This window comes from Lagenorhynchus albirostris, chromosome 3, assembly GCF_949774975.1.
Source record: "Lagenorhynchus albirostris chromosome 3, mLagAlb1.1, whole genome shotgun sequence".
NCBI lineage: Eukaryota > Metazoa > Chordata > Mammalia > Artiodactyla > Delphinidae > Lagenorhynchus > Lagenorhynchus albirostris.
In genome coordinates, this window is record NC_083097.1 from 125,768,129 (window position 1) to 125,780,962 (window position 12,834).

The following is a 12,834-nucleotide window of genomic DNA, read 5'->3' on the forward strand; positions in this document are numbered from 1 at the left end:
GGCTGGGAATTCTACTGCCTACTTCTGTGGAGGGGGCTGAGGCTGGCCTCTTTTTTTGTGACAAAACTGAGTCAGGATGCGTTCTGCTCCAACCCAGGTTTCTCTGGGTCTTATCTGTGAATCTCACTGGTGTGGCTGCAGAGGAGAGAGAGTGAGCTTGGGAGATTAAATCATTAATATTTCCTCAGAACAAGGATTATGAGGATCAGGGTGTTCCATATGCTTCTGGGCCCCAGATGGGAGAAGGTGAGAGCTTTCTTTTCACCTTGGTCTTCTAACAGAAGAGGTTTCTGCACAGGGCAGGAGGTGGGCTCAACTAAAAGAAAGCACTGAAACAGAGGCTGCAAACTGGCAGCACAAGACATCAGCGTGTTATAGACATGCTTTCTCTGCCCCGTATGGTATTTTTCTTCAACATTCGACATGGAAGCCTACATTTACTGTTTAAGAGATCCGTTTGGCTTCTCTTGGAGAGTCAATTCCTCCGTGGCAGGAATGGCTAGAGCTGAGAGGGACTGCCTACCCACCTCCTGTCCTCTGGCCCCACTCTTCTGCAGCCCCTTCCCAGGGCCTCCCCAGTACCGGGCTTCACCCTGAATGCTCACCACTCAGCCTGCTTCCCTTGGGTACATTATGGGCCCTGATTTCACAATCTCCACATCATAGCCTCTCCCAGTTTTAGATTTCAACAATTCTCTGATTTCAGAATCTGAAGGACCTTTATAAAAACAACACCTTTCGGGCTTCCCTGGTGGGGCAGTGGTTAAGATTCTGCCTGCCAATGCAGGGGACACGGGTTTGAGCTCTGGTCTGGGAAGATCCCACATGCCATGGAGCAGCTAAGCCCGTGAGCCACAACTACTGAGCCCTCGTGCCACAGCTACTGAAGCCCGTGTGCCTAGAGCCCGTGCTCTGCAACAAGAGAAGCCACCACAATGAGTAAGTAGCCCGTGCACCGCAATGAAGAGTAGCCCCCGCTCGCCACAACTAGAGAAAGCTCGCACAGCAGTGAAGACCCAACACAGCCATAACTAGCCAACTAAGTAACTAACTAAATAAATAAAAAACAAAGTTCCCCTTAAAAAATAAAAAATTAAAAAAATTAAAAATAAAAACAACACCTTTCATAGTTTTTTCTTCTACTACAAAATACATGTTTACTGTAGAAAATACACAAAGAAGTCCGTTAAAGTCACCCATAATCCTGCCACTCAGAGGTAACCTTTAGTTAACATTTTCATTTCTCTCCTTTCCATAGAGGCTTAACTTTCTAATCTATTTTCCTTCAACCCCCGATCTTTCTTTTGACATTTTAAGGTGCTTTTTTCTGGCTACAATCTGTACCTTCTTGGGTTGTCAGTCAGAAATGCACACAATAGTATGGATGTTATCAGCTCCAGTGAATCTCAAAATACCAGAATCCCCATTGGAGTGTCTCTCCGAACCCACTAGGGCAGGAAGAGAAGAGCACTTTCTTCCTGAATGAGATACACTTTAGTTACCATGGATATATATGTGAAAGCCTGGCATGTCTCTGTTGTAAACACTGCGGAATGTAGGATCGTAGACTGTGGCTGGCACTTTGAACTGTGTAAATGAACAGTGGAAAGTAGATTACTTCCTTTATTGTAGAGTGTAATAAATATACTGTGCCCATTCAGCACTGTGTACGCAGGTGACTCCTTCGTCTGGCGGACCACGGCAGCAACTTTTCCAAACACACCCACCATAACTAACGTGAGCCCTCTGTCTGGAAAGCACTTCCCCAGCTCGCCAGCTCCTCAGCATCAAGATCTCAGCTCGTGCTAGTCACCCGATGTTGTCTTATCTCAACCACCCCCTCCCCAATTGCTGCCTGTCATGTCATCCATTTATTTCCCTTATTACTATTAAAATGTATTTTGCTTGTTTTTTGTTTCCTTGTTTATTATATGTCTTCTCATCTATACTGTGAGCTCCAGTGAGGGCAGGCACCTCTCAGGGATGATTCCCGAGGCTTTGCAAGGCTGCCTGGCATAATTCTTGATGCTTAGTAATGTTTTTTTTGTTGGTTTTTTCTTTTTTTGCGGTACGCGGGCCTCTCACTGTTGTGGCCTCTCCCGCTGCGGAGCACAGGCTCCAGACGCGCAGGCTCAGCAGCAATGGCTCACGGGCCCAGCTGCTCCGCAGCATGTGGGATCTTCCTGGACCGGGGCACGAACCCACGTCCCCTGCATCGGCAGGTGGACTCTCAACCACTGCGCCACCAGGGAAGCCCCTTAGTAATGTTTTTTAAATTATGTTTGTGATGGTTCATTTTATGTGTCAACTGGGCTAAGGGATGCCCAGATAGCTGGTAAAACATTACTTCTGGGTTTGTCATTGAGGGTGTTTCCAGAAGAGATTAGCATTTCAGTCAGTAGACAAGGTAATGAATTTCACACTTACCACCGTAGGTGGGCATCCCCCAACCCACCAAGAGACTGAATAGAACAAAAAGGTGGGGGAAGGGTGAATTGGCCCTGTGCTTGAGCTGGGACATCCATCTTCTCCTGCCCTTGGACATGGCACTCCTGGTTCTTGGATTCAGACCAGGACTTAAACCTTCAGCGCTTGGACTCAGACTGAATTATACTACCAGCTTTCCTGGCTCTCCAGCTTGCCAACAGAAGACTATGGGACTTCTTGACCTCTATAACCACGTGAGCCAATTGTCTGGAGATCCCTGGCTGTATATTCTTGATTAAAATTTTGAAAATACAGGAAGTCACAAAGGAAAAAATTGAAATCAAACATAATCCCAGATATTACCATTACCAGTATTCTTTGTATATTTTAAAATATTTTCCTGGAGAATATATATATATATATATATATATATATATATATATATTCTCAACTTTGGCATAGTGACAATTTTTAAAAATAAATTTATTTATTTTATTTATTTATTTTTGGCTGCGTTGGGTCTTCGTTGCTGCGTGCAGGCTTTCTCTAGTTGCGGTGAGCGGGGGCTACTCTTCATTGCAGTGCACGGGCTTCTCATTGTGGTGACTTCTCTTGTTGCGGAACACTGGCTCTAGGCACGTGGGCTTCAGTAGTTGTGGCACATGGGTCAGCAGTTGTGGCCCACGGGCTTACTTGCTCTGCGGCATGTGGGATCTTCCTGGACCAGGACTCGAACCCGTGTCCCCTGCATTGGCAGGTGGATTCTTCACCACTGCGCCACCAGGGAAGTCCCCATAGTGACATTTTGGGCTCAGTAATTCTATGTTGTGGGAAGCTGTCCTGTACATTGTAGTATAGCACCCCGGCCTCTACCCACTAGATGCCAGTACCACCTCCCCTCAAGTCGTGGCAATCAAAACTGTCTCCAGATGTTTCTAATTGTCCCCTGGGGGTCAAATCACTCCTGTTGAAAAGCACTGCTCCACAGTTAGATATTTATGTTGTTTCTAATTTTCTAGTATTGTAAATAATGCTGTAATGAACATTTATATTTCTTAGTGAAAACATCTAGAAGTGAAATCCCAGGCCCAAAGAGCTTGCAGCTGTCTTAGTGTTTGGACAAATAATTCAAATTTTGCTCTCCAAGGCTGTATCAGAGTGCATGAAGCTGTTCTTACCGCTACCCCACCCCTCAAAGATTGAGCCCTCTTTCTTAATCCTGGCATTAAGAGCACTCCAAAATTTGGCCCCAATATTCCTTCTTACTTTGTTTTGCACAGTTTCTCTACACATACTCTAAGCTCCACCCTAGTGTTTCTCATTCCCTCTGGCTTTTGCCCCTTCATTCTTTCTGTGCCCTCAGCCTGTCCCTTACTACCCAGTCCAAATTCCATTCCTTCCATGGCTTCTTTGATGTTCCAGTTAGACTTTTCTTACTTAGAACCCCAAACTATTGGTTTGCTTCCATTTCAATGGGAGTTTCTACATTCTAGGCTGTGTTATTTCTACATATTTGTACTCTCACCAAACTCAACCTCTTTGAGGATAGGGATAAAGCTTTACCCCTTTTAAAAAAAACTCCAAAAAAGCCCAGCCCAGGTCCTTTCCCATAATATGCCCACCAGGCTTAGTTCTGGCTGGGAATATAAGCAACTGTTTTGCAGGAAATCTACTTTTACCTCATTTTTCAATATGCCAGAATGAGACAGTCAAACCTGCTAAAAAAACTTCAGTCCTAATTATTGGGTAGGTACAGATAAGCTGGTATTTGTAGCAGGTCACCTCCTAACATGCCTGTTCAATGGGCCTGATTTCAGATGTCAGTGGAAGAAATTTGAAGCTTCTTTCATTGGAAGCAGGGGCTACCGGTATGGGTAGGAGAAAGTGCTTTCTGTAGTCCAGACCTACAGAACATGTTCTACTAGAAAAAAGAAAACAGGATTGTAGACCCAACAATACCACTGACTCATTCTATGACCTTGAAAAAAGTCCTGTCCTCTCTCAAGGCTTTGTTGATTTTCCTAAGAACAAACCAGGAGGGTTGAATAACATATCTCTAACACTCCTGGTTGCATGACTCCAGATGGGCTGAGAGTGAGGCTGGGCTGACCGGGAATAGCTGACTTCTCTGTTCCTGACCACAAGCCTTGCCAAAAGATCCTCCTGGAAGAATAGCTGGAACTATTTACTTAGCATAATCTCTACTCTAAGATCTACATTTCACAGATAAGAAAACTGGAAAGCTTTGAAAAGTTAGGTGACTCAAATTATAGGTGATTTTAAAATACTTTTTTAATTGAGCTAGAATTCACATTACATAAACATTCATCTTTTTTTTTTTTTTTTTGGCTGCGTCACACCGCATGTGGCCTCTTAGTTCCCCAACCAGGGAACGAACCCATACCCTCTGCAGCGGGAGCATGGAGTCCTAACCAGTGGACCACCTGGGAAATTCATCTTTTTAAAGTGTACAATTCAGTGGGCTTTGGTGTGTTTGTTATGTTGTGCCACCACTAATCTGTTTTCTCATCCCCTGGTGGCCGCTACTCTACTTTCTCTCTCTGTGGATTTGCCTCTTCTGGACATTTCATATGAATAGAATTATACAAGATGTGATCTTTTGTGTCTGACTACGTTCACTTAGCGTAATGTTTTCAAGGTTCATCCATACTGCAGCATGTATCAGAACTTCATTCTTTTTTATGGCTGAATCATGTTCCATTTTATAGATTATACCACATTTTGTTTACCCATTTATTAGTTGATGGGCATTTAGGCTGTTTTCACTTTGGGGCTGTTATGAGCATTTGTGTACAAGTTTTTGTGTGGACATGTGTTTTCAATTCTTTTGAGTATATACCCACGAGTGGAACTGCTCAATCCACAGGTGATTTTAAGACTGAGTTTGGAGGTAAAGAGGGGGAATAAAGGAAAGAAATAGGACACAGCAAGGAATCAGCTGGGTGAAGGAGAGGTATTTGTGGAAAGGTGTTTTGTAAGGCACCTTTTTGGAAATTCAGGACCTGCTTGAATGGGAATGGTCTGGTTAGTGTATCAGTGTCCACCACAGATCCCAGTGTTGGGTGAAGAGGTCTCCACAGGCCCCCAACTGTTCATCACTCCTGTTAATATCAATGGTGAGAGAACTGAGTATGTTCAATTGGGAGGAAGCTTTGAAAGGCTGTCATGGGTGGAGTGTGCCAGCTTGTTCAGGGAGGATCCAGAGAGCCAGACAAGCCAGCAGGTTGAGACAGAAGTTATTATAAGAAGGCAACACCCGGGAATTCACTGGTGGTCCAGTGGTTAGGACTTGGCGCTATCACTGCCAGGGCCCTGCATTTGATCCCTGGTTGGGGAACTAAGATCGCCTCAGAGCGAGGCCAAAAGAAAAAAAAAAAAAAGGCAATACCCATAGTGCTTAAGAGGTGGTGTGTAAATTATTCAGTTTCCCTGGACCTCACTTTACTTAGCTGTAAAATTAGAATTCTTTTACATGGCGGTTGTGGAGATTAAATGAGATAATATATTGTATAGTGCACAGCTATGCATCCAGTGCATGTTAAGTTGAACCATATGAAATTGCCCCTCTTTGACTATTTTTCTCCTACAGGGACAGCAGTTTCATACCGTTCAATTTAATAGTAGTCATTCAATCATTATTAGTTATCATAACTATCTAATATTAACTGGATTACCTTACAGATAGCAAAATCCCTGTCATAGAAGGTAGGTACGCCCAGGACAAGGCAAAGAGGATTCAAACATCAGCATTTAAATAGGAAGATGAATCTAGTCAATCAGTAAGGAAGCTGTTACAATTTTTTTTTTTAATAATCTTTACTGGCGTATAGTTGATTTGCAATTTTCCCAGAGGAATGAGGAACTGGCCTAGGATGGGGACTGAGACACTGGAGGGAAGGGTGTGGGCATAGAAGCAAGAAGAAGGTGTGATGTTGAGCATCCTTTCATGTGTTTGTTGGCAATCTGTATATCTTCTTTGGAGAAATGTCTATTTAGGTCTTCTGCCCATTTTTGGATTGGGTTGTTTCTTTTTTTGATATTGAGCTGCAGGAGCTGCTTGTATATTTTGGAGATTAATCCTTTGTCATTTCCTTTGTTTGCAAATATTTTCTCTCATTCTGGGGTTGTCTTTTCATCTTGTTTACGGTTTCCTTTGCTGTGCAAAAGCTTTTAAGTTTCATTAGGTCCCATTTGTTTATTTTTGTTTTTATTTCCATTTCTCTAGGAGGTGGGTCAAAAAGGATCTTGCTGTGATTTATGTCCTAGAGTGTTCTGCCTATGTTTTCCTCTGAGAGTTTGATAGTTTCTGGCCTTACATTTAGGTCTTTAATCCATTTTGAGTTTATTTTTGTGTATGGTGTTAAGAAGTGTTCTAATTTCATTCTTTTACATGTAGCTGTCCAGTTTTCCCAGCACCGATTATTGAAGAGGCTGTCTTTTCTCCATTATATACTAATCATTAGAGAAATGCCAATCAAAACCACAACGAGGTATCACCTCGCACTGGTCAGAATGGCCATCATCAAAAAATCTACAAACAATAAATGCTGGAGAGGGTGTGGAGAAAAGGGAACCCTCTTGCACTGTTGGTGGGAATGTAAATTAATACAGTCACTATAGAGAACAGTATGGAGGTTCCTTAAAAAACTAAAAATAGGGCTTCCCTGGTGGCGCAGTGGTTGAGAGAGGCAATGCAGGGGACGCAGGTTCGTGCCCTGGTCCGGGAGAATCCCACATGCCGCGGAGCGGCTGGGCTGCTGAGCCTGCGCGTCCGGAACCTGTGCTCTGAAATGGGAGAGGCCACAACGGTGAGAGGCCCGCGTACCGCAAAACAAACAAACAAACAAACAAACAAACAAACAAAAAAAACTAAAAATACAACTACTGTATGACCCAGCAATTCCACTACTGGGCATATACAGTGAGAAAACCATAATTCAAAAAGAGACATGTACCACAATGTTCATTGCATCTCTATTTACAGTAGCCAGGACATGGAATCAACCTAAGTGTCCATCGACAGATGAATGGATAAAGAAGATGTGGCACATATATACAATGGAATATTACTCAGCCATAAAAAGAAACAAAATTGAGTTATTTGTAGTGAGGTGGATGGACCTAGAGTCTGTCATACAGAGTGAAGTAAGTCAGAAAGAGAAAAACAAATACCATTTGCTAACACATATATATGGAATGAAAAAAAAAAAAGGTTCTGAAGAACCTAGGGGCAGGACAGGAATAAAGACGCAGATGTAGAGAATGGACTTGAGGACACGGGGAGAGGGAAGGGTAAGCTGGGACAAAGTGAGAAAGTGGCATGGACATATATACACTACCAAATGCAAAATAGATAGCTAGTGGGAAGCAGCCACATAGCACAGGGAGATCAGCTCGGTGCTTTGTGACCACCTAGAGGGGTGTGTTAGGGAGGGTGGGAGAGAGACGCAAGAGGGAGGGGATATGGGGATATATGTATATGTGTAGCTGATTCACCTTGTTTTAAAGCAGAAACTAACACAACATTGTAAAGCAATTATACTCCAGTAAAGATGTTAAAGAAAAAAATAAAAGAAGGTGTGGAAGACACATTGACTGACTGGGAGAGGAGGCCTGAGACACAGTGCTGCAAGCCTGGGTCATTTGCTTGTCACTGGGCATTGAGTGTCCCCCTTCAGTACATTTCACTGGCTTTATATGTTGATTTAGCCTCCATTTCCCGATCAGAGGACTTTCCCCTCTGTCTTGCCAAACCCCATGTCCTCTGTGAAGCCACGGAAGGGAAGAGTTTCTCTGGCCCCACCAGCTAGCCCTTAGAACTGGTGGGACAGCCTCCACCCTCATTTTGTTGGGCTCCACCCTCATTTTATACTTAACCTTGGCTCTCTCCCATATTTCATTTGTTGTTACCCTGACCTAGAGTTGATGTCAGTTCCTAAGTGTCAGGCCACCTGTTGACTTTGTGATTTATTCAGCTACTTGGGTTTCCTGTTGAGTCTGTCTCTGGAGCATGGCTAGTCTGTGAAGTTCTCTTTGTTTTACTTTGACGATCTCACCTGGGTGATGGATGAGCCATGTAAAAGTTTCTCCTTAGGTGCATTTTAACCTTTACGTCATTTTTCTAAAGTCTGGATTCTGAAAGCAATCTGTGATTCAAAAACAGTTAGGAGCTTGGGGAATCCTGAAAAGTCGGGTAAAGTTAAGTCCTAAATACATACTTTGTAACCACAGTAATAAGGAGAAAGGCAACAGGCAGGAGGGTATCCTTGGGCTTTAGCACCAGACTGAACTGAGTTTGAATCCTCTTCCTGTAATTCACATTTTTACATTGGGCTAATTTCTTAATCTCTGGTCTCAAATTGTGGGTAATAATGATACTTATTTTATAGAACTGTTGTGAGGCTTAGAGGCAGTATAGGTACAGAACTTGGTTCGTGGCCAGTTCTCAATAAATGTAGTCATTAATAATGATAATGTAAGCTTAGTATGAAGCAGTGATATTCAGTAGAAAGCAGAAGTAATGCAAATATAATTATTTTCCTATTTTTATTATTTTTCTTTTTATAAAGTAATATATCATGTGTTGTAGAAAATTGAGAAAATACAGGTAAACAAGAAGCACATAACAGTTACCATCCAGAGAAACATTTTGATATATATTCTTCTTTCCCAATCATATAAATATAATTTTTAAAGCAAAACTGTGGTTGCGCAATATATATTTTGTTTGTTCAACAATATATGTAAATATCTTTCTGTGCTATTAAATATTCCATTACCACATGATTTTTAATGGCCTCATAGACTTCCATTGGGTGGCTGTAACCATAATTTATTTAATATATTTCTAACTGTTGGTTATTTAGGCTGCTTTTATTTATTTATTTTTTTGATATTCTTAATGAACATTTGTTAAATCTTTGTACACTTGCTTATTTTCTTATCTTCTTAACAAAAAACATGGCCAGAAAGAACAACTTAAACTACTAATCTTTTAAGATGATGTCCTGGCTATCCAAAAGATATAAGAGTTTAAGTAAAGAAATATTGAGAAGTCAATATTTTAGCACAAAGGTCATGTTCCATTTTGAATGGCCATTTCCCACAGCACCTAGCTCATAATCCTGAAAGAACAAATCTGGGATGCCAGGGCTTGTGATCGCCATGAAACGTCAACTAACAGATCACTTTCTGTACCTAAATATTATAGCAAGGGTGACTTGTACTTCTTCACCCCAGGTGTCAGAGTCACATTTCTTTTCTTTCTCCAAATCAAATTTTATATGTTCCAAGCCCCCATCCCACAGTGTTGGCAGGATATCCAATCTCAATAATTACTGTGACCACTGCCCCGCCCCAGGGTCACGTGAAGACCTGTTGGTCTAACTCAGTCCAGCCGGAGAAAAGCCCTGTAACCTTTATTTGATCCATCCTACTACCACAGATGTGCCCCTCGTCCAAGCTGGTGAGGCCCCTGAAACAGTCCTGCTCATTGCCAGGGTTCCAAGGTTCTTGCTGTGGCTCCAGGCTCCCAGAGCCACCAACAGTCACCCATGTGGCAAACCCTCCCACATCTCCAGGGCAGGAAGAGGCCCAGGTCCTTGCCACTCAAAGATTTTGCAAAGCCTAGCCCTCATGGGGGAAGCGTTCAACAATCTCCTTTCCTCCTGACTCCTGGCCCTCCTTCTTTCCCTCTCTGGGACAATTCAGTCTAATTTCCCTCAAAGGCCAAAAGGAAGAGGGGATCTCTTCTTGAGTCTGAGAATAGTTACTTCCTGCCCTGCCACAGAGCAGCCCTGAGAGGCAAGTGATCAAGAAGGGCCAAGCCAAGGACTTCCCTGGTGGTGCAGTGGTTAAGAATCCATCTGCCAATGCAGGGGACACGGGTTCGAGCCCTGGTCCGGGAAGATCCCACATGCCGCGGAGCAACTAAGCCCATTTGCCACAACTACTAAGCCTGTGCTCTAGAGCCCACAAGCCACAACTACAGAAGCCCACGCCCCTAGAGCCCGTGCTCCACAGCAAGAGAAGCCAATGCAGTGAGAATCCTGTGCACCGCAACAAAGAGTAGCCCCCGCTCACCGCAACTAGAGAAAACCCTTGCACAGCAACGAAGACCCAACGCAGCCAAAAATAAATAAATAAATAGATTAAAAAATAAATAAAAATGAAGGGCCAAGCCCCCTTTAGGAATTGGGGGAGAGGGGGCAGAGAAAAAATACCTACAATTGTTCAAAGCACTATTTGGTTTTTTTTTAATTAATTAAAGCTCTTACGAAATTTCTAATAACAAAATGATTATTATAACATGAGAAATAACAAAATGCTTATTGTTGTTTTAAGCCACTAAGTTTTGGAGTGATTTGTTACTTAGCAGTAGATAGTCATAAAGAAGCTCTTTATGCACTCAGATGGAACAATTTTTAAGGTTTCATATTATTAATTTTTAAGAGTATAGAATAGGATATATTGAATGCCCATTTTATTTTTTTAAAAAAGCATATATATGAGAGAGAGAGAGAGAGAGAGAGAGAGAAAGATTGATTGATTCGGGGAGTCTTGTACATGCATAGATCACTGGTTTGTCAGCCGTAGGTTACCTTAGAATCTTCTGGAGGGCTTTTAAAACATATCAATGCCTGAGCCCACTCTATACCAATTCAGTCATAATATCTGGGGATGAGACCAAAATATATTTATCTTTTAAAACTTCCCCAAGAGATTCTGATGTGCAGCAGAGTTGAGAACTGCTGGTACAGACTAACCCGGAAGGCAACACAGGAAACTGGTGCTATGTTTGCCTCCAGAAAGGGATGCTCGGGTAAGAATGGATAGTATGGGAGGGAGAGTTACTTTTAATTGTAAACTCTTTGATATTTTGAATTTGTTTACTTGCACATGTTACCTATTTCTAAGAAAAATCAAGTTTTTTTTTTTTTTTTCGGCCATACTACATGGCATGTGGGTTATGGGATCTTAGTTCCCTGACCAGGGATCGAACCCGCACCCTCTTCTTTGGTAGCATGGAGTCTTAACCACTGGACCGCCAGGGAAGTCCCAAAAATCAAGTTAAGTTAAAAACTAGCTATAGCAGCGGAAATGAATCCCAAATAGCAAATTGGAACAGTCCACTCAATAATGGGGTCTCAGAGGAGGTGACCTGTCCTTCCTGGGAAGAGTGGGTAGTCAGGAAGTGCTGAGGAAGTGAATCCTGAAGTGGTCTCTAACCTGAGATGACTTCTTTGCTGGCCCATAACATCCCTAGTTAACACATCATTAGTTACTCTTTGGAAAGCAGTTTGGGACAGAGTAATGGCTACAATATGTAACCCTCCAGCTGCCAGTCACCTCTGTGAACCCTGAGACCAACAGGAGGGAAAATGCCCAGGCTTAGTTGGGAGGGGTGAAGAGCTCTGGGTTCTGGCTGGCTGGCAGCTGACGTACTGTTATCGAGGAAAAGCAGATTATTATTTAGCCAGCTCTCCATTAGCAGGGATTTGGCTATCTGTTTCACACCTTAGGTTCCTGCTGCAGAGAACTGGAGCATGATGAAGGTAAGGTAGGAGTGGCAGACCAAAATCTAGCTCTATGAGGTCCCTGGGGATATGTATGTGGGAAGGTGGGGGGACCACAACATTAAATAGCAGCCTGGGATGCTGAATTGGGAGGGAGAGAGGCACCAATGACTGACACCTACGAGTAAGAAAACCCGTCTCTGTCCCACCTCAAAATCCACTACTTGTCGGTTGAGTGGCCTTGTAAAGTAACAATATTCCAAGATGCAGTTTCCTCATCTGCAAAGTAGATCAGAATGTATGGAATAAGAGAGAGAAAATGATAGCCATTATTAAATTAAGCCAGTCTTTAGTGGTGTCTGTTACATGCAAAGATGGGGATAGATTCTTACATTTGACTAACACAGGGAGTGTAGAGGTTAACAGTGGGCTTTGCAGGCAGATGTAACTGGGTTAAAATCATGCTATTGTCATTTATTAACTTGGACAAGTCACCTAACATCTCTGAGTCTCATTTCCTCACCTATAAAGGGAGATTCACAATATAGCACCTCCTCAAAAGCTTCTGTGAGGCTTAATATAATAAATGTGAAGTTTTGTGCATCCAGAGATAAATATCCAGAAACTGTCAACTGTTGTCATTCTGCTTGTTTTGCAGCTTATAGGGAGTTGACAAAGTACTTTAACACCCATTGTTTTACTTGATCCCCTCCAGGACTCTGAGTGTGGGGCCATTAATTACCCTTGGAAAGGTGAGAACATCAATTAAGTGATTTGTCCCCAGAAGTAAGGGACAGCACCAGGATTAGAACCCTAGTGTTCTGATTCTGATATGGCTTGTGACTTTGGAAGTTCTGAATCTGGTGGGTGA